This window comes from Delphinus delphis, chromosome 8 (genome assembly GCF_949987515.2).
Source record: "Delphinus delphis chromosome 8, mDelDel1.2, whole genome shotgun sequence".
NCBI lineage: Eukaryota > Metazoa > Chordata > Mammalia > Artiodactyla > Delphinidae > Delphinus > Delphinus delphis.
Window position 1 is genome coordinate 95,816,332 of NC_082690.1, and position 18,745 is coordinate 95,835,076.

Genomic DNA, 18,745 nt, shown 5'->3' on the forward strand with positions numbered 1-18,745 from the left:
GGTTCAATCACTGGTCAGGGAACTAAGATCCCACATACCAAGCAGTGCAGCCAAAAAATAAAAATAAATAAAATAAAAATAAAGCAGCTTATATAGTGTGGAGGCAGTGAATGTTTATTCTTCACAGTGATTGGTTACAATATTAGAGTTTTCCTAAAAGAAAGGGAATTGGTTAGTGGTTACCTCTTTTCAATTTGGGGGAAAAATTTAAGTTTCAATTATGATTTTCAGAGGCAGAAGCAAGAAGTGATCCAGGTCAAGTTAGCCTCATTTGTCTTGCAAAATAAGCTGAATTAAGCTTTGCTTGTATGACTAAACTGGTTTAGTCTGCTCAGGGAATTTTCAGGTCTGCTCTCTGTGTGTGTTTTCTTTGAACAGAGCATACAGTTACCTTAATTATCAACCCCTTGCTATTGAATATTTAGGCTGTTTCCCACTTTTCATTATTTTAAACAACTGTGATGAACATCCTTTTGGTTAAGTATTAACCTGCATCCTCATTTACTTGCCTAAGTTACATTTCTAAAGACGGAGTTACCCGATCAAAGGATATGCATGTTTTTAAGGCTTTGCTGTACATTGCTTAATTAACCACAAGAAAAGCAGTAGTAAATTATACCTCAGGGAGGACTATTTAAGGGGACCATGCTGATCTTCATACGCAGGATTTAGAACAAAGCTTTGCATGTAGCAGGAGCCTAATAAATATGCATGGACTGTAATTTGAGCATAATCAATTCAGACTCTCCCAAGCGCCCTCTCTGCGGCTCTGCTGCTATAGTCTGTTAGATCCCAGAGATAGAACAAAGATTGGCTCGTAAAAATGAGAGAAAGGGAAGAGGTCATGAAGAGGAATAGGGACAGTATCACAGGGGAGTGATGCCCTTGGTCATTACACAGCACTTTCACTGAAATACGGTGTTAGTGGTCCAGTTATGAACGTATCTGTTCCAACAGAAATTAGAGTCTAACTTATTTAAAACAGCCTAATGTAACTATGCCAGGCAAAAATCATGCACATCAAAGTACCGGACTCAGAGGTTAAAGATTATGCACTAAAGAACTACTGCAATACCCAACCTCGGAACAAACGTCATAGAATTTCCACTCAAGAATACACTCTCCCTTCAATAGCCAACATAACCAGCCTATGGAAAGCACTTCTCAGAAGTGTGGGTGCAAAAATAAAGGAGCACTTAGATATAATCTGAGCTCACCCTCTAAGCTTTGATTTCTATTTTTTAGACTCAGTTTTTTTTTACAAACCCTCAGACTAGAGGGCTTGGTTTGTTTTGAAAGAAAAAGATAAGCATTGAAAAACAGGAGGAGGTTTGGTTCAGCATTACAACGGTTTCTATGTTAAGCCTCACAAATGAAAGTCATGTTAAACTGGGTTTATACAAACCCTGACATCAAAGAGAGGAGAATGAAGGAGAAAACTGTATTAAAACATGCAAGAATAATCTTTCTATAAAACCTGACATTTATGAACATAGCTCAAAGAAATACCTTAAAATTAATCTGTGGATTTCAGCAATTTGGGAAGAATACGAGAATGAACAGAGGGAGGAAAACAAACAAAATGAAATGTATTGATATCCTGAAGTCTCTTTTCATTTAACAACAAATATTTCCAAAGAACACAGGGCTCTCTCTGTTATTAACCATTCATTTTTTTTAAAGCTACATTCAATTTCGATCATACACAATAATATGAAAAATCCTCTTCAGGATTACCTGCACAAAATTGCAAAGAAAAGAATTATAAGATCACATGACAGTTTCAAAGCTGAATGACTGCCGTGTGCACCTAGCAGCAGATAAAAATGAGGGAGAAGGAGGGAATGATTAAGTTTTCAATTTCCCCACAAGGACTTGATGTTAATTTCAATTCACTCATGTGCCTTTTTGTAAAGGATTATTAAAGAAAACAAATAACCTGATGGTTTGATGATATGAAGGGAGAGGGAAATGATTTCCCTGAGGGATTGTCACTTAGAAGCTTGGTGAGTCTCTCAGTCACTCAGAGCCTCCGTTTCTCATCTGTAAACTGGGAAATGACACTGCCTCTCCCCAGTAGGGTTCATGTGAGGATTTCAATAGTTGATGGAATGCAAGTGCTGGGCACATGGTGGGGACTCCCTGAAAACCGGTGATTTTTATTGACATGAGCGTAGCAAAAATTTATTCTCAAAGTGCCTGTAATAAAGATCATCAATAAGTCTAATTTAATATACTTTTCTAAAATTCCTTTAAATTCTTTGATGTCTACAGTGCAACCAGGGGTAAATTCTTCTCAGACTGTTTGAAGATGGAAGACATCAACAAATAAGAGTAATTTTTATTGAATATGTACCACATGCCAGTGCTTTAGATTTTCCTGAATAATGTTCACAACAACCCTGCACCGTAAGTACTATTATTCATCTTAGTTTGCCAATGGAAAAAATTGAGATCTATAGAAGTTTAGCAGTTTTCCTAATGACTGGAAGAGGCAGAGAGGTTAAGAGTATGGGATCTGGAGCCAGGCTGCTCCCGTTCCCCCAGTGAGGGGAATTAGAAGAGGTGGGGACTTCCCTGGTGGCACAGCGGTTAAGAATCCGTCTACCAATGCAGGGGACATGGGTTCGAGCCCTGGTCCAGGAAGATAGCACATGCCGCTGGAGCAACTAAGCCTGTGCACCACAAGTACTGAGACTATGCTCTAGAGCCCGTGGGCTGCAACTCCTGAAGCCCGCGCACCTAGAGCCCATGCTCCGCAACAAGAGAAGCCACCGCGATGAGAAGCCCGCGCACAACAACGAAGAGTAGCCCCTGCTCGACGCAACTAGAGAAAGCCTGCATGCAGCAACGAAGACCCAACGCAGCCAAAAAAATTAATAAATTAAAAATTTTAAAAATGCACATGTTAATATAAAGAAAAAAGAAGAGGTGGGAGTATTTGTAAGCGTTCTCCAGAGAAACAGAAACCATAGGATATATATCTTAAATGCATAGTATATGTGTGTATATATACATATACATATATGTGCATACACACATGTGTGTATGGGTGTGTATATATGGAGAGAGAGAGAGATTTTATTTTAAGGAGTTTGCTCATACGAATGTGGGGCTGAAAAATGCAAAATTTGCGGTGCTGGCTGGCAGGCTGGACCTACCAGCAGGAGTTGATGTTTCCATCTAAGTCAAAAGGCACTCTGGAGGCAGAATTCCTTCTGCTTTGGGGGACCTCAGTCTTCTTTCTTACGGCCTTCATCTCATTACATGAAGACCACCCACACTGTGGAGCGTAATCTGCTTTAATCAGTCTACTGACTTCAATATTAATCATAGCTAAACAATTCCTTCACAGCAACATCTAGACTGGTGTTGGACCAAGCAGTTGGGCATTGGAGTCCAGCTAAGCTCACATATAAAAGTAACCATCACAGGTGGTAAGAATATTACCCCCTCATCAGGTTTGGGCAGGATTAAATGAGATAATGCATGTACAGTACTGGTATGCCTGAAGTACTCAGGATCTTTAGTTCTTATGGACAGAGCCTGGCATGGAGGAAGCAGTTCATAGAAGTCAGCTGTTGTTGTCAAGTGACACAGCCATATTGGAACCTAGGTCATTTGCCTCCAGAGCTCCTCGTCAGCCTCTCAACCTGTGCGATCTGCTGTGATAGCCACCAGACAGATATGGCTACCAAGCACTTGTCATGTGGCTGGTGTGACTAAAATTTAAATTGAAACACTAAAGCAGGGAAACTTTTCAAATATGAAAGTGACCTGGGTTCCAGAATATGCTGGCTTAAATAAAATATTCCACCAACACAAAGTTAATTTTGTTTGCTTTTTTACTTTTCTTAAGCGTGGCTACTAGAAAAATTTAAATGACCCACGTGGCTTGCATTATATTTTCCTTGGGTAATACTGCTCTAAAGACCATGCTTTCCTAGCAACACATAGGCCTCTCCTGTGTTCCTAAGTCCTACATAGGACAGGTTAAGCAGGCCAAACCCTGCATCAACACATCTTAATTTCAGTGAGGCTGCCCAAATGCATTCTTAAAAATTCCGGGGGCTTCCCTGGTGGCGCAGTGGTTGAGAGTCCGCCTGCCGTTGCAGGGGACACGGGTTCATGCCCCTATCCGGGAGGATCCCACGTGCCGCGGAGCGGCTGGTCCCGTGAGCCGTGGCCGCTGGGCCTGCGCGTCCGGAGCCTGTGCTCCGCAGCGGGAGGGGCCCCAGCAGTGAGAGGCCTGCGTACCGCAAAAAAAAAAAAAAAATTCCTAACAGCAGCAACAATCACAAAGGAAAAAAAAAAACAAAAACTGGATTTTTTTCAATTAAGAGCTTTTGTTCACTAAGACACTGTTAAGGGAGTGAGAAGGCAAACCATATATTTGGAAGATACTTGCAATTCATATACCTGACAATGGAATATTATTGTATTGTTATCTATCCAGGATTTATAAAAAATTCCTGCAAATCAACAAGAGAAAGGAATACAAAGCAACAGAAAAATGTGTTAGAGATTTGAAGAGGTACTTAAAAAAAAAAGAGGATGCCAAATGAGCAATAAACACATGAAATGCAAATGTCAACATAATGGCTAAAATGAAAGGGACAGAAGACACCAAATTCTGACAAAAAGGAGGAACTAAAATTCTCACATATTGCTGATGGGATATAAATGGATATAACCATGTTGGAGGATTTTTTTTTTCTTAACTGTGTTTTCCAATTTTCCTACCAAGAGCAAGTATTCTTCCCTCGTCCCCACCAAAAAGGCCGTAAAATTGATCTTTAACTTAAAAAGCCAGCTTTTCAAAATATATAAAATAATGAGGCAGAGAGAAGAGGGTCTTGGGCCCTGGTGCGCTGGAAGGAATTGTCAGCAGTTAATTGAGCCACAGGGAAACTGAGAGTTTCACAAATGACAAAACACAGGGCCTGATCTTTTTAAAGTAGAGCCTGTGTGCTCCCCGCAAACTGCAGGGCATTCTTGGAGGCCAGGAACCAGAGGGGCTCTGCCAGGGGCTTTGGTGGAAGCAGCAGGCAGTAGGCTGGGTGGTTACTTTCCCATTAAACCATAAAATAATTTTCTTTGGAAAAAAATACGTCTGTAATAAATGCCCCACGGAATTAGACCAGATCACTGAAAACTGGAAATTTGCAAAGCTTTTGCTTAGGACTTTGATATCACACTCTGCCCTGAATCTAAGAGTTAAAAGTTGTTCTTGCCAGGCAGCTGACTTTGAAGTTCCTCGGAATGTCAAGCAGTGTGTGAAGCTCCGCTGTAGCTCTTGATCAGGGAAATGGAGGGATGATTGTCGTGAACTTAAAACTGGGGCTCTGGGATCAGCTTTCTCTCTGCCTGCAAAACCTGCTCCTCTGCTCCACGGCTCTGCTCTCAGGGCCTCTTATTCTGGGATCCACAGGCCCCTAACATGGTCGTGAAGGGGATACAGAGGGTCTGTGAACGTGGATGGGGGAAGATATATTGAGGTTCACTAACTTCTAACTGAAATTTGGCGCAAAGTAGGCGACAAAGCATAGTAATATTATCAGTCTCTACTGTCTTCCATAGAAACCACAGATATTTTGCTATCATATTATAGTTACTGCAGATAGCTTGCAATTAAGTTTCTGCTCATCTGCCCTTCAAAACTGGTTAGAAAACCCACTGCTAGGACAGGAATAAAGATGCAGACGTAGAGAATGGACTTGAGGACATGGGGAGGGGGAAGGGTAAGCTGGGACGAAGTGAGTGGCATGGACATATATACATTACCAAGTGTAAAACAGATAGCTAGTGGGAAGCATGCGTATAGCACAGGGAGATCTGCTCGGTGCTCTGTGACCACCTAGAGGGGTGGGATAGGGAGGGAGGGAGGGAGACGCAAGAGGGAGGAGATATGGGGATATATGTATATGTATAGCTGATTCACTTTGTTATAAAGCAGAAACTAACACAGCATTGGAAAGCAATTATACTCCAATAAAGATGTTAAAAACAAAACCCAATGCTAAAACTTGTTATTTAAGCTATTAATAAAGAAGCATACATACTATTCTACCACAATTTTCAAAACGAGTTTGATAATAGTACTTCAGTATAACTGTCATCTTAGGTATCAAAAGCATTTAAAAGTATGATTCTGAAGTGCTAATGAGCTTTGCCACATGGACAAAGGGGTCCCTGGCACAAAAGAGGTCAAGAACCCCTATCAGGACAAGAAGAGGCGAGATTGATTAGACCAGGAAGAACCAAGTCAAAGGAGCAAGGCAGGGAGCAGGGGCTGGGCTCCGGCTCTGGCACAAAGTTGGACAGGGCAAGGAGAAGCATGACCCAATCTGAGAGAGCCAGGCAAACCAGAGAGGTGCAGAAGAGCAAACAACCTGGAAGAGGGCCGCCCCTGGCAGCACAAAGAAGCACAACTAAGGCAGCCCAGAGGGAAATCTCCCTGCCCTTTAAGGGGCCCTGTGGTCACTTTTTGAAGCTCCAACTTTGACTTAGGTCAGCTCTGGTTGAATCGTGGTAAACCTCAGTTTCTCCATCTGTAAAATGGTAATAATAATACTTGCCTCAACATTTTGTTAATTTATTAATAAATAGGTTGAACAAAGAAAGCAGTGTTCTCTTGCCTTCAGCGATTATAATTAGAGGACACTTGGAATGTTTGTAAAAATTTAGGCAGTTGGTGAAATGAATTTGGTTAAGGGGTCCTATAAAATGCCTCTTGAAAGCTTCCACATCTAATTCAGCGTCTCAAACAAGAAATTCAAACCTGAACCTGCAAAGAACTATATAATCCCAAAATTCTTTCATTTTCAAATATTTTCCTCTGATAAATAGTGCTGAACTCATCAGACTGAGATTTTCATGATAAAAAATCTTGACTGTGGCGTAGCCCTATCTCACTGTGGTTTTAATTCGCGTGTCCCTAATGGTTAATGATGTTGAATTTTTTGCATGTGCTCTTTGGTGTATCCTCTTTGGTGAAATGTCTCATGTCTTTTGCCCATTTTCTAGTTGAATTTTTTTTTTTTTTTTTTTACTGTTCACTTCTGAGAGTTCTTTATTCTAGATACTAGTTCTTTATCACATATATAGTTTGCAGATAATTTCTTCCAGTCTGTAGCTTGTCTTTTTATCCACTTCACAAGGTCTTTTGCAGAGCAAAAGTTTTTAATTTTGATGAAGTTCAATTTATCTTTTCATAGATCATGCTTTTGGTATCAAATCTAAGAACTCTTTGCTTAGCTCTAGATCCTGAAGATTTTCTCCTTTTTTTTTCCCTAAATGTTTTATAGTTTTATGTTTTACATTTAGGTTTGTAATCCATTCTGAGTTAATTTTTTGTGTGTAAGACTTAAATTGAGGGTTTAGGGGTCTTGTTTTGTTTTTATTCATTTGTTCGTTTCCTGTGGACGACCGATGACTCCAGCACTATTCATTAGAAAGGCTATCCTTCCATTGATTTACTTTTGTACCTTTCTCCGAAATCAGTTGAGCACATTTGTGTAGGTCTATTTCTGGGTTTTTTATTCTGTTCCATTGAACTCTGTGTCTTTCCCTCTGACAGCACCACTTCGTTTTGACAGTGTGGTCTTGAAATCAAGTAGACTGATTTTCCCCACTTTATTCTTCTTTTTCCGAAATTGTTTTAGCTATTCTAGTTTGTTCTTCCATATAATTTTTAGAATAAGCTTGTTCATATGTACAAAAAACCTGTCTGGGATTTTGGTAAGAACTGTTTAAGTTGTATATCAATTTAGGGGAGAACTGATGTCTTAGGTATGTTGAGTCTTCCAATCCATGAACATGCTATGTCTTTCCACTTATTTAGATCTTTGATTTCTTTCGTCAACATTCTGTAGTTTTTAACATAGAAATCCTCCAAGTTTTATTAGATTTATATCTATTTCATATTTTTGAGTGATTATAAGTGGTATTGTATTTCTAATTTTAATGTCCAAGTGTTCGTTGCTAGTATATAGAAGTATAATTGATTTTTTTTTATAATTGATTTTTGTATGTTTCATTTGACTTTGCAGAACCTCACTTATTAGTTCTATGAAATTTGGGGGGTTTTTTCCTTGTAGGTTCCTTGGGATTTTCTATGTAGACAATCATTTCATCTGCAAATAGTGACAGTTTTATTTCTTCCTTTCTGATCTGTGCACCTTTTATTTTCTTTTTGTGCCTTATTACACTGGTTAGAACTTCCAGCATTATGTTGAATAAGAAGGGTAAGAGTGGACATCCTTGCCTTGTTCTGACCTCAGAAGGAAAGCATTCAGTGTTTTACCGTTACATATAATGCTAGCTCTTGGGTTTTGTAGATGCCCCTTATCAAGTTGAAGTTTCCCTCCATTTCTATTTTTCTGAAGCTTTTTTCCATGAATGGTTGTTGAATTTTTTTCAAATGCTTTTTCTGCATTAATTGGTGTGATCATGTGAGTTTTCTTTTTTAGCATGGCAATATGTTGAATTACATTGATTTTACAATATTGAACCAGCCTTACATCCTTAGAATAAACCCCTCTGGTCATGGCACATAATTCTCCTTATATATTGCTGAATTCTATTTGCTAATATTTTGTGAAGGATCTGTGTGTGTGTGTATTCATGAGGGATGTTGGTCTGTGGTGTTCTTTTTTATTTGTATGGTTTTTGTATTAGAGCAATGTTAGATTCATAAGAAGAACAGAGAAGTATTCCCGCCTCTTCTATTTTCTAGAAAAGATTGTATAGAATTGGTGTGAGTTATTCTTTAAATACTTAATAGAATTCTCCAGTGAAATCATTTGGGCCTGGAGATTTCATTGTTGGGAGATTTAAAATTACAAATTCAACTTTTTAAATAGTTACAGAGCATTCAAATGATCTATTTTATATTGCGTGAGTTGCGGTAGTTCGCATTTTTTGAGGAATTGGTCCATTTCATTTAAGTTATCAAATGTATGCGTGTAAAGTTGTTTGTAGTGTTCCCTTATTATCTTTTTTATGTCTGCAGAAGCTGTAGTAATATTCTGTTTCATTCCTATATTGGTAATTTGTATCTCCTCTCCCTCTCTCTCTGTAAGTCTTGCTAGAGGTTTGTTCATTTTAAAAAATCTTCTCAAAGAACCGGTTCTTTCTTTAGTTGCTTTTCTCTATTGTTTTTCTGTTCTCTATTTTACTGATTTTTGCTCTTTATTATTTCCTCCCTTCTGCTTGTGATGGGCTTATTTTTCTCTTCCTTTTCTAGGTTCTTGAGGGGAGAGCTTAGGTTATTAATTGGAGAGTTTTCCTCTTTTCTAATGTTTGCATTTAGAACTATAAATTTCTTTCAACACTGTTTCACTCTGTCCCACATATTTTGATATGTGTATTTTCATTTTCCTTTAGTGCAATACATTCTTTTGTTTCCCTTGAGACTTCCTCTTTGACTCATGTTATTTAGAAGTGTGTTGCTTACTTTTAAGTGTTTGGAGATTTTGCTGTCATCTTTCAGTTACTGATCTCTAGTTTGATTCCTTTGTGGTCAGAGAACACACTCTGAATGATTTTTAATGTTTAAAAATTGGTTGGAGCGCTTCCCTGGTGGCGCAGTGGTTGAGAGTCCGTCTGCCGATGCAGGGGACACGGGTTCGTGCCCCGGTCCGGGAAGATCCCACATGCCGCGGAGCGGCTGGGCCCGTGAGCCGTGGCCGCTGAGCCTGCGTGTCCGGAGCCTGTGCTCCGCAACTGGGGAGGCCACAGCAGTGGGAGGCCAGTGTACCGCAAAAAAAAAAAAAAATTGGTTGGAGTGTGTTTTACAGCCAGGATATGGTCTATTTCGATATATTTCCCATGGGCATTTGAAAAAAATGTGCATTCTGCTGTTGTTGGCTGGAGCGTTCCATAAATGCTGATTAGATCCCAGCTGTCCTATTGATTGTTGACAGGAAGTCTTTAATCGTGCATTTGTCTGTTTCTCTTTTGGCATTTGTCTATTTCTCATTTCAGCTCTTGTTGAATATATTTTGTAGCTCTGTTGTTTGATGCACGCACATTTAGGATTGCAGTGTCTTCTTGGTGGATTGACCTTTTGCCATCTTCTGCTCTATCTCTGGTCATTCTCTTTGCTCTGGAATCTACTTCATCTGATGTTAATACAGCCACTCCTGCTTCCTTTTGATTGTTTGCATGATATATATTTTCCCATCATTTTACTTTCAATCTGCCTGTATTGTTATATTTGAAGTGAGTTTCTTACAGACAACATAGAGTTAGGTCATGTTCTTTAACCCATGCTGCAATCTATGTTTTAGTTGGTAGATTTAAATGTAAATTTAGACCATTTACATTCAATTTAATCATTGATATGTTAGGGCTTAACATATCGTTTTTATTTGCCAGTTTTTGTTTGTTCTTTGTTTTTAATTTCTGTTTCTTTTTCCTGCCTTTTAGTGAGTTACCTGAACTTTTAAGAATAATTCCATTTTGATTTTTCTATAGTATTTTTGATGTCTCTCTGTATAGCTCTTTTAGTGGTTGCTTTAGGTATTAAACTTTATATTTACATAATATTAGATTCAACTAGTGTTATAGTTTTATCTGTTTAAGTGGAGTAAACTTATCATCCTCTGATTCCCTTTACCCTCTCTCATTTATAATATAATTTTCTTAAACATTTCCTCTACATACATTTAGACACAGGCATGCCTTGTTTTACTGCACTTCACTTTACTGCACTTCAGATACTGCATTTTTTTAAAAATTGAAGGTTTGTGGCAACCCTGTGTTGTCAGATCATGGTTAGCATTTTTTAGCAATAAAGTTTTTTTTTTCCAGTTCAAACTCAATATATTTTGCCAATTAACTTTCCCCCTTACATCACCTAGACCCACATGCAGAGGAGGTAAGAAGTAAGGTCAGCACCTAAATATCCACTTCTCTTAAATGTTGTTCCTTGTGGTATTCCTGTTTTCTCCTTCTTTGGGATTCTTAGAGCTATTACTGTCCACATTCTTCTGAGAAGGGGAAAGACCAGCCATAAAGTATTTTTAAATTAAGGTATGTACACCTTTTTTAAGACATAACGCTATTGCACACTTAACAGATTACAGTATAGTGTAAACATAACTTTTATATGCACTGGGAAGCCAAAAAAGTTGTGACTCATTTTATTGCAATGCAAACTTTATTGCACTAGTCTAGAACCAAACCTGCAGTATTGCCAAGGTATGCCTGGGTGAGCAGGCATGGGTGAGAGGGCACTGTTTTTTGTTTGTTTCGTGTATGGTGTTTGGCTGGAGTAGAGCAGTTACTGTCAAAAGTTTTTCTTTCTTGCCAGGCTGTCCCTTTCCTGGTCCTTTAGTTAGAGAGAGCAGGCTTTTGTTGAGGCTTTATTCTTGGTCTGAATCCCTTAGCATTTCTGGGCCACTGGTTTCTTCAGCTCAAATTCTACCATATGGAGGCAAAACAAAACAAAACAAAAAAACCCAGGTACCTTGTCCCCATGCTGCTTGTTGGGTCTCATGGTTCCTAGTCACTGTGTCTTCTTTCCACATTTCAGAGTCTTCTTATACTTGTTTGATATATAATGTCCAGGGTTCCTAGTTGTACTTCATGGGAGAAAGAGGGGAAAGTACATCTACTCCACCTTCCTTGAAGCAGAAGTCCTGATGCATTCTTAAAAAGCTGGTCTATGGTTCCACTTTCACAAAAACATTTCCCTGTGAAATAGGGGCAGCATCTCAGTGTCCTTCAAAAGAAATGGAAAACAAGCTTGCAGTAGGAGACAAGATGATTAGCAAGGTTTAGACCATCCCAACCCGCCTGCCAAGACGTTACACCACTAGCAAAAAGCTAAGTCTCTTTGCTAGAAGTGCCTCAAGAAAATGAGATAATGTGAACATTGGTGATTTCATCCATTGCCCATACAGACGTCACTTGTCTGGGATCTGCATGGCTATAATCTGCTTCCCCTGACTTCAGCAACTACCCACACCTTCTCCAGTGTCCCCAAACCTCTCAGAGACTCCATTCTCTTCCTTCAGTGATCTCACCTCCTTTTCCCAGGTGAACACACACCCTGAGACCAGAAGTCCCTCAACTTTCAGTCCTCAACTCCCACTACCCATGGCTGCTGTGGCCACTTTGTGCGAATTAGAAAGAAGCACTCTTTCCTTAATAGTCACAGTTACCATTCAAAATTAGGATGACCTTGCAGTCAGTAGTACCTTCTGGCTTTATGAAACGCGTAGCTTGCTCAACAGCACAAATCCTACAAACCTCCACGTGCCTGCTGCCTCCATCTTCCTTTCCCGGTTACTGCCTGAGATCAGCCCCTCCACTTGTGCTCTGTGTACCCCCTTCTCCTCTCATCCTGCCTCATAAACTACTCTTGGGAGTGGGTCAGGTTGGCCATGTGATCATCACCACCTAAAGTTCCTGGTTCCTTCTCATTGTCAGCAAAAAAACGAATCAACTGTCAACCTTAGAAAGAAACGGAAACATTTATTTGAGCCAACCTGAGGATTACAGCCTGGGAGACAGTCTTTGAGAAAGCTCTGAGGGCTGTTCCAAAGAGGTAAGTGGGGAGGCCAGTATATACGTGATTTCGGTGAAGGGCATACACGCAGTCAAACACACATCTTGGTAGAAGGTTACTGCTAGTTGTGAAGAACAGATATCACAGCTAATGGTTTTAGTGCTTTTCTAAGTATGGGAAGATCTAAGAAACTGTGTTCATAAAATTTTCTCATGAAAATATCTAGCTATCTGAGGGCCAATTCCGCCAGTTTTCCCAGAGCACAGAATGCCTCATCCTGACCTTTGCCCTGAATTCCTTCCAGGGTGTATTGTAGGTCAGTGACTGCAGTGGCTATAACTTGATTCTTGTAGGACTTGATGGTGGGAAACACTCTTTTACAATCCCCTCCTCTTCAGTCTTAATTTCGACCAAGGTTTGGGTGGCATGTTGTGACCAATCTGTCCCACAGATTGTGACCAATTTGTCCCACAGAGCTAGGAATGCTCACACCCAGGTCAGGCAAGGATTTCATTGAGAGGCTGCTCAATGGGCTATTACTGGACTAGGCCCTATTGACCGTAGCCAAAAGCCTCTAGACCACCTGTCTTACTAGTCGGTCATGGTTCCCTCTTCTTGCTTGGTCCCATATCTAGAGTTACACATTACGATCACTGACCTTATAGGACTATATACTTGGCCAATTGTTTCAAGTTGCCTAGTCATTATTATTTTTATCAGAGGTTCAGTCATGTATTTGGTAATGCATGAAACACTAATCTTGTACAATAGGCAGAATGCAAGTAATATACCTAATAATATTAATAAGGTCATAGGTAAGTAATGTTATCTTCTGAAGAGTCACACAGCTGGTGCCAGAAGAAGAGAAACTGAACTTTATTGTTGAGCAGCTATTTCTGCCTTCGGGGAGGTGTGCTTAATGCCTAACGCAGACGCACAATGCACACTAGCTGGGAGGAAGAAGGCCCAAGTGGGGAGAAAAAAATTCATTAAAATTTTTCTTACCTTGCCTTAAAATATGAATTTTATTTCATCATCATCAAAATTTAAACAAGCGTATGTCTCTCCAATCTTAAGAGAAAGAGAGAGAGAGAAGAAAAAAACATTAACGTCCTTCCTCCAGTATCGTTCTCATTTCTTCAAAGGCAACTTCTTGGAAGGCCTGTCTGTGCTGTTTGTCTCCATTTGCTCACCATCACCCTCACCCCTCAACTCACTCTAAACCGGTCTCCTCCCACCATCCCAATGAAGCTACTCTAGCTAATGGCAATGCCTGTTTAGTCATAGCATCTCTCAATCTTCATCTCACTAACTTCTTGAGAAAAATGGCCCAGTCTACTACACTTCTTTGAAGCGCTCTTCTCTTGCTTCTGCAATATCATATTCCCTGGGTTTTTCTCCTAAGGCCACCTGATCCTCCTCTTCTTCTCCTTTATTTTATTTTCGGTACACGGGCCTCTCACTGTTGCGGCCTCTCCCGTTGCGGAGCACAGGCTCCGGACGCGCAGGCTCAGCGGCCATGGCTCACGGGCCCAGCCTCTCCACAGCATGTGGGATCTTCCCGGACCGGGGAACGAACCCGCGTCCCCTGCATCGGCAGGCGGACTCTCAACCACTGCGCCACCAGGGAAGCCCCTTCTTCTCCTTTAAGTAGAGAAGCTCTTGGGGGGGAAGGCTGGGCCTCTTTCCCAAATAGTATTTTCTCCACCAGGCAATCTCTTCCATGCTGCTGCTCCATCCCTACCCCCATATACAACCTAAGACACAGACTTCCAGCTCAGGTCTCTTGTCTAGAAGATGCAACCAGGCACACCCCACGGCTGCTGAGCTTCTGCACTAGTGGGTCCCACAGGCTCAACACGTCTAAAACCAAACTATTCCCACAAATCTGCTTCTCCTCCTGTGTCCCCTTCCTGTGTGTGTAACTCCAATATTCACCCAGCTATCAGCCCAGAAGCCTGGCTGTCACCCAAGTCTCCACATTCCACACATCCAATCCACCACTGCCACGGCATACATTCCAACCACCTCAACAAACCTCCCTCCCTGTATTCTCTACGCTGTGGCCCTAGCCCAAGTAACCAAAGTCCAAAGAGCCTCCAAAGATGCCCCTAGACCAACTGGGGCCTCGTGCTTCAAACCCTCCGCAGGCACCACGTGGGTAGTCCTTCCGTGTCTGTCAGGAACGAAAGCACCCTGTGGGTCCTGTTCACTGGGCTCTGCAGCACAGCACACTGCCCTGCACCCAGTGAGGTCAGTAAATACTCGTTAGAACGACAGAACGAGAGAATGAGCGTGAGAGGCAGCGCTGCCCCCTCTTCCCTGCAGCAGGAGCTCAGTACCACTCGGCAATCCCATCCGCCACACGCAACGTGGCAGCGACCGAGCCCCGCGCCCGACTTCCGTTTCCGGTGCTGAGCCGGTACCATTGACTCTCCGGTTGCCCGGGAGCCCCTCGGAAGCTAACAATGCGAGGGGTCTCTGTTCCTTTTCTCTTCTATTCTCGCCTAAGCTCCAGCTCTGCCTGACCCAGCGGCCAGCAGCCTGTCGGTGAGAGGAGGGGCCGAGGGGAGGGAGGAGAGGGGAGGGACGGAGGCGGGGGGAGCTGGCCGGGAGACAAGTCAAGTATGAGTAAGTTGAAAACTGACCCCGGCACAGGTTATCATCGGGCTGTTGGAAGTGGCTGATGCAATATGCGGGCAGACACAATGATGCTTAGTAACCAGGACTTATCTCCATAAAACGTGTGCGTACACAGGCCTTAGCAACCTGAAAACCATTTTCTTCTCCTTTAAGATTTATTCGTGAAACGAGCCAGCCACCACTCACACCTGCTGGTAAACGTTCCTCCTGTTTCTGGGGCCACGTCCAGCAAGAGAAGGGGTCCGTATTGGTTTTCATTAGTGGCCGGCACCGTTCTTCACTTTTCTCACCCTTTGTTGAAATGGCAGTGAAAACCCAAGGGGAGGAAGCACTGTAAAGGGGGCTGAAAAGACTGCAGGAGACCAGAGCCACTGACTTTTATTTTTAAAATGATGTCTTTTACTTGAAGAAACATAAGGATTTTGGCTCCTGAGAGGTGCTGTGGGACTTGAAAGCAGTAGGCATTTTGCTATAGATGATAAGAAAGATGGTCACCAAATGAATATCCCCCGACTTGCAGATCTAGTGAACAGAGCCATGATCCATCGTCCTCAGCAATGACCTTGACACATTGGAACGGGCTGCAAAATTCACCCTTTCTCAATTACTCATCACATCCCCACATTCAGTTTTGCTTAGTTGTTTTATGTGGTTCGTGGCCTGATCGTTTGTTTGTTTGTTTGTTTTGTCAGGGTACAGCAGAAGCTCCCAAGTAGCTGAGAAGTTCGTGGAATCTTCCTATTGGTACAACTTTCGCTATTGCTTGTGTTATAGCGTGGGGTAAGGGTGAGCAGACATTTCTCAAGCGCACTGTTTACGTACACAGCACGCTGAGACTTGACTTTAGAAAGTCAAGAGAAGTAGGTTTGAACAATTGATGAATGTAAATAGAAAGGACATTTCGTTTGATAGCAGGAATACAGCTTTTGCGCTAATAAAGTGCTTTCAAAATTAGTGTGCAATTTTTAGTAATTAGCATGTCATTTTAGTTATCAATTGGTTCATAACAAACAGACTAATTAGGTACCCCACTCAGTCATTTATCTAAATGAAAAGTGCTGCTATATCGTATTTGTGGGCATTGATCAAAGCTATGGGAAAAAGAGATTAAGAGGAAAATCGTGGGATTAAATTTTTAACTAGTTTGCCCCCTGAACAATTGCTTGCTGTGACACCATGATTGATTGGCTGCTTACGCCTGCCCAGGAAGGATGTGGCTCTGCTACCAAATCTCTGAACAGAAAAGTGTTTTACAAAAGACTGAATATTTTATTCAGTTATGTTTCACTTTATTCCTGCTTAACAAGCAATTGAAAAGGAAGGCAACGTTTGGGATCTCATAGTCCTGTGTCCGGTGATACATATGAAGTAGGAGATGGAAGCTTCAGTTAGTTCATTAATATCAAAAACTTAATGTGTCTAAAATAAAACTCTCCATTTCCATTTTCCACCCTCTTCCCCTCCCAGAGTTCCTTATTTTAACCAGTGGTAACACCACACATCAATGTGCTCAAGGCAAAAACCCAAGAATAATCTTGAATCCCTCTTCCTCTCACGCCACACAGCTTGTCCATCAACAAGTTCAATCAGCTTTTCTTCCAAAACATATCCAAAAACCATCTGCTGTTCACATCTCTACCTTCTAACCCAGGCACCATCATCCTTTACCTGGTTAACTGCAAGCCCCCTTAATCTGGTCTCCCTGTTTCTAATCTCACGACTCATTTCCTCCAACGCTCGCCCCTCCCCAGTCCATCCTCCACCTAACAGCCAAAATGTTTGTTTAAAACATATATTAGATTCTGTAACTTCTCTACCTAGAACCACCCATTATTGTCTTCCCACACTAATTGCTGAGCCCTATAAGACCCTACCTGATCTGGATTCGTCTGTGACCATTCTCCACCTCTCCACTCACTGTGATCCACCACACTGTCTGTCTTTCTTCAGTCTGCCAAGTTTGGGCCTGCCTTAGGGCCCTTGCACTAGTTATTCCCTTTGCCTGGAACCCCAGGTGTGTACAGAGCCGAATCTCTCAGCTTAAATGCTGCCTCCTCAAATAGGCCTTCCTTCACCACCCAAACTAGTCTCCTGTTACTTCCTATCACATCATCCTGGTTCACTTTTATCCCAACACTCCTCATGATGGCTATCTTCTTGTATCTTTCATCCTTTGTTTATTGACTAACTCCTGCTACTAATATGTAAACTTAATGGAGGTAAAGATCTGGTCTTTCTTGTGTATTAGTCTATCTCCAGGGCCCCAAATAGTCTCCCATACATGAATGAAAGAATATATGAATGAATGGATTCTGTTGGCACCAAGCTGTTACCATCTCATCATAGGAAGGCTGGGAAAGGTCAGGGGACCAAATACCACTTAGAGTAGACCTTAAGACACGAGACGGGCAAGGACACAGAATGGAGAGAGGCAAGAGGAACATTGTCCGAGGGGGGAAGGGCAGGGGATCAGTGAAGGAACATGGAAATGATAGAGTGCAGCTCTTCAGATATAGCCTAGAAATCCTAAAATGTGCGTGTGCCTACACACGTAGCCACACACGGTCCAGCTTGAAGAACAGCGGCTCTCAGCATCTGCTATGTTGTACCTGTATCTTCCAGAACATTTTCCTGCTAGAGATGCTTAGGCTACAGTGTCTAAAGAGTCTGAATCAGAGGTCTAGGTGGGGCCCACATGTCTGCTGCTGTGTAATGCTTGTAAGCTGGTCTCCTTCTTGGTCGGGACAATAAGGCTGCAGTAAATACTAGCAGCTTGGAGAAGGCAACATGCCATCCTGCAGTGGTTCTATTAAACCACCCCGTCGGGTGAACCTGAGCAGCTTTCCCTCCATGGACCCCAGTTTTCCTCAAATATAAAATGAAAGCCTTAGTTGGACTCCTGTGTAACTTTACGACTTAACTGAAATTAAGTATGTGGGGTCCCCTCCTCCCTGAGGAGCAAGGGGGGCTACTTCTTAGAAAACCTCGAACCGAAGGCTACATCCTAATTTGGTGATTCCACCTAAATGACATATTTTGTCTAAGAAGCACTTTACCACATTATTCCGTCTAATATTTATATCGAGAACTGATGAAAATGTCAGGAGCAAATTATGCTGCTATGAAACTATGTGGAGATGGCTCACATTTGTTCTCTGACTCAGGTGGATGGGAGGGGCTGGGGATGAAGGAGAGAAAGGGACTATCACTGGCACTCAGGCTTAAAAAAATGCGGAAAAAATGGAGCTTAGACTTTAATCCTTTGATAAAACTTTCTCACCCCCAGCTGGTCACCCAATTCTTGGGATTAGCCTTCTCTCTTCCATTCACCCCTCGGTTGAACCTCTTGTCAGTCCTTTTCCCCTTCAAGGCTGCCCTCAACATTAAAAAACAAAAAAACAAAAAAAAACTGAACTGCAAACTTTATTCAGATCCAATCCAGGGTCCCACATTGCATTTCATTTTCCATGTCTCCTATTTTCCAACCTGTGCCAATTCCTCTTTATTTCGTTGTCTTTCATCACCTTGACACTTTTGAAGAGTTCTTGTCCATTATTTTGTAGACTGTCCCTCAATTTGGACGTG

The 18,745-nt window shown here is 41.7% G+C and overlaps 1 long non-coding RNA gene across 4 annotated transcripts in view; it reads left to right on the forward strand.

Annotated features, from left to right (window-relative positions):
* Positions 1–14,939: 14,939 nt before the first annotated feature.
* LOC132429187 (uncharacterized) overlaps positions 14,940–18,745 on the forward strand; it is a 163,025-nt gene continuing 159,219 nt past the window's right edge. For all 4 annotated transcript variants that reach the window (XR_009520310.1, XR_009520312.1, XR_009520311.1 and 1 more), the window contains exons 1-2: positions 14,940–15,067; positions 15,853–15,904. This is a non-coding gene — a long non-coding RNA (uncharacterized lncRNA). The remainder of the gene's footprint in view (positions 15,068–15,852; positions 15,905–18,745) is intronic.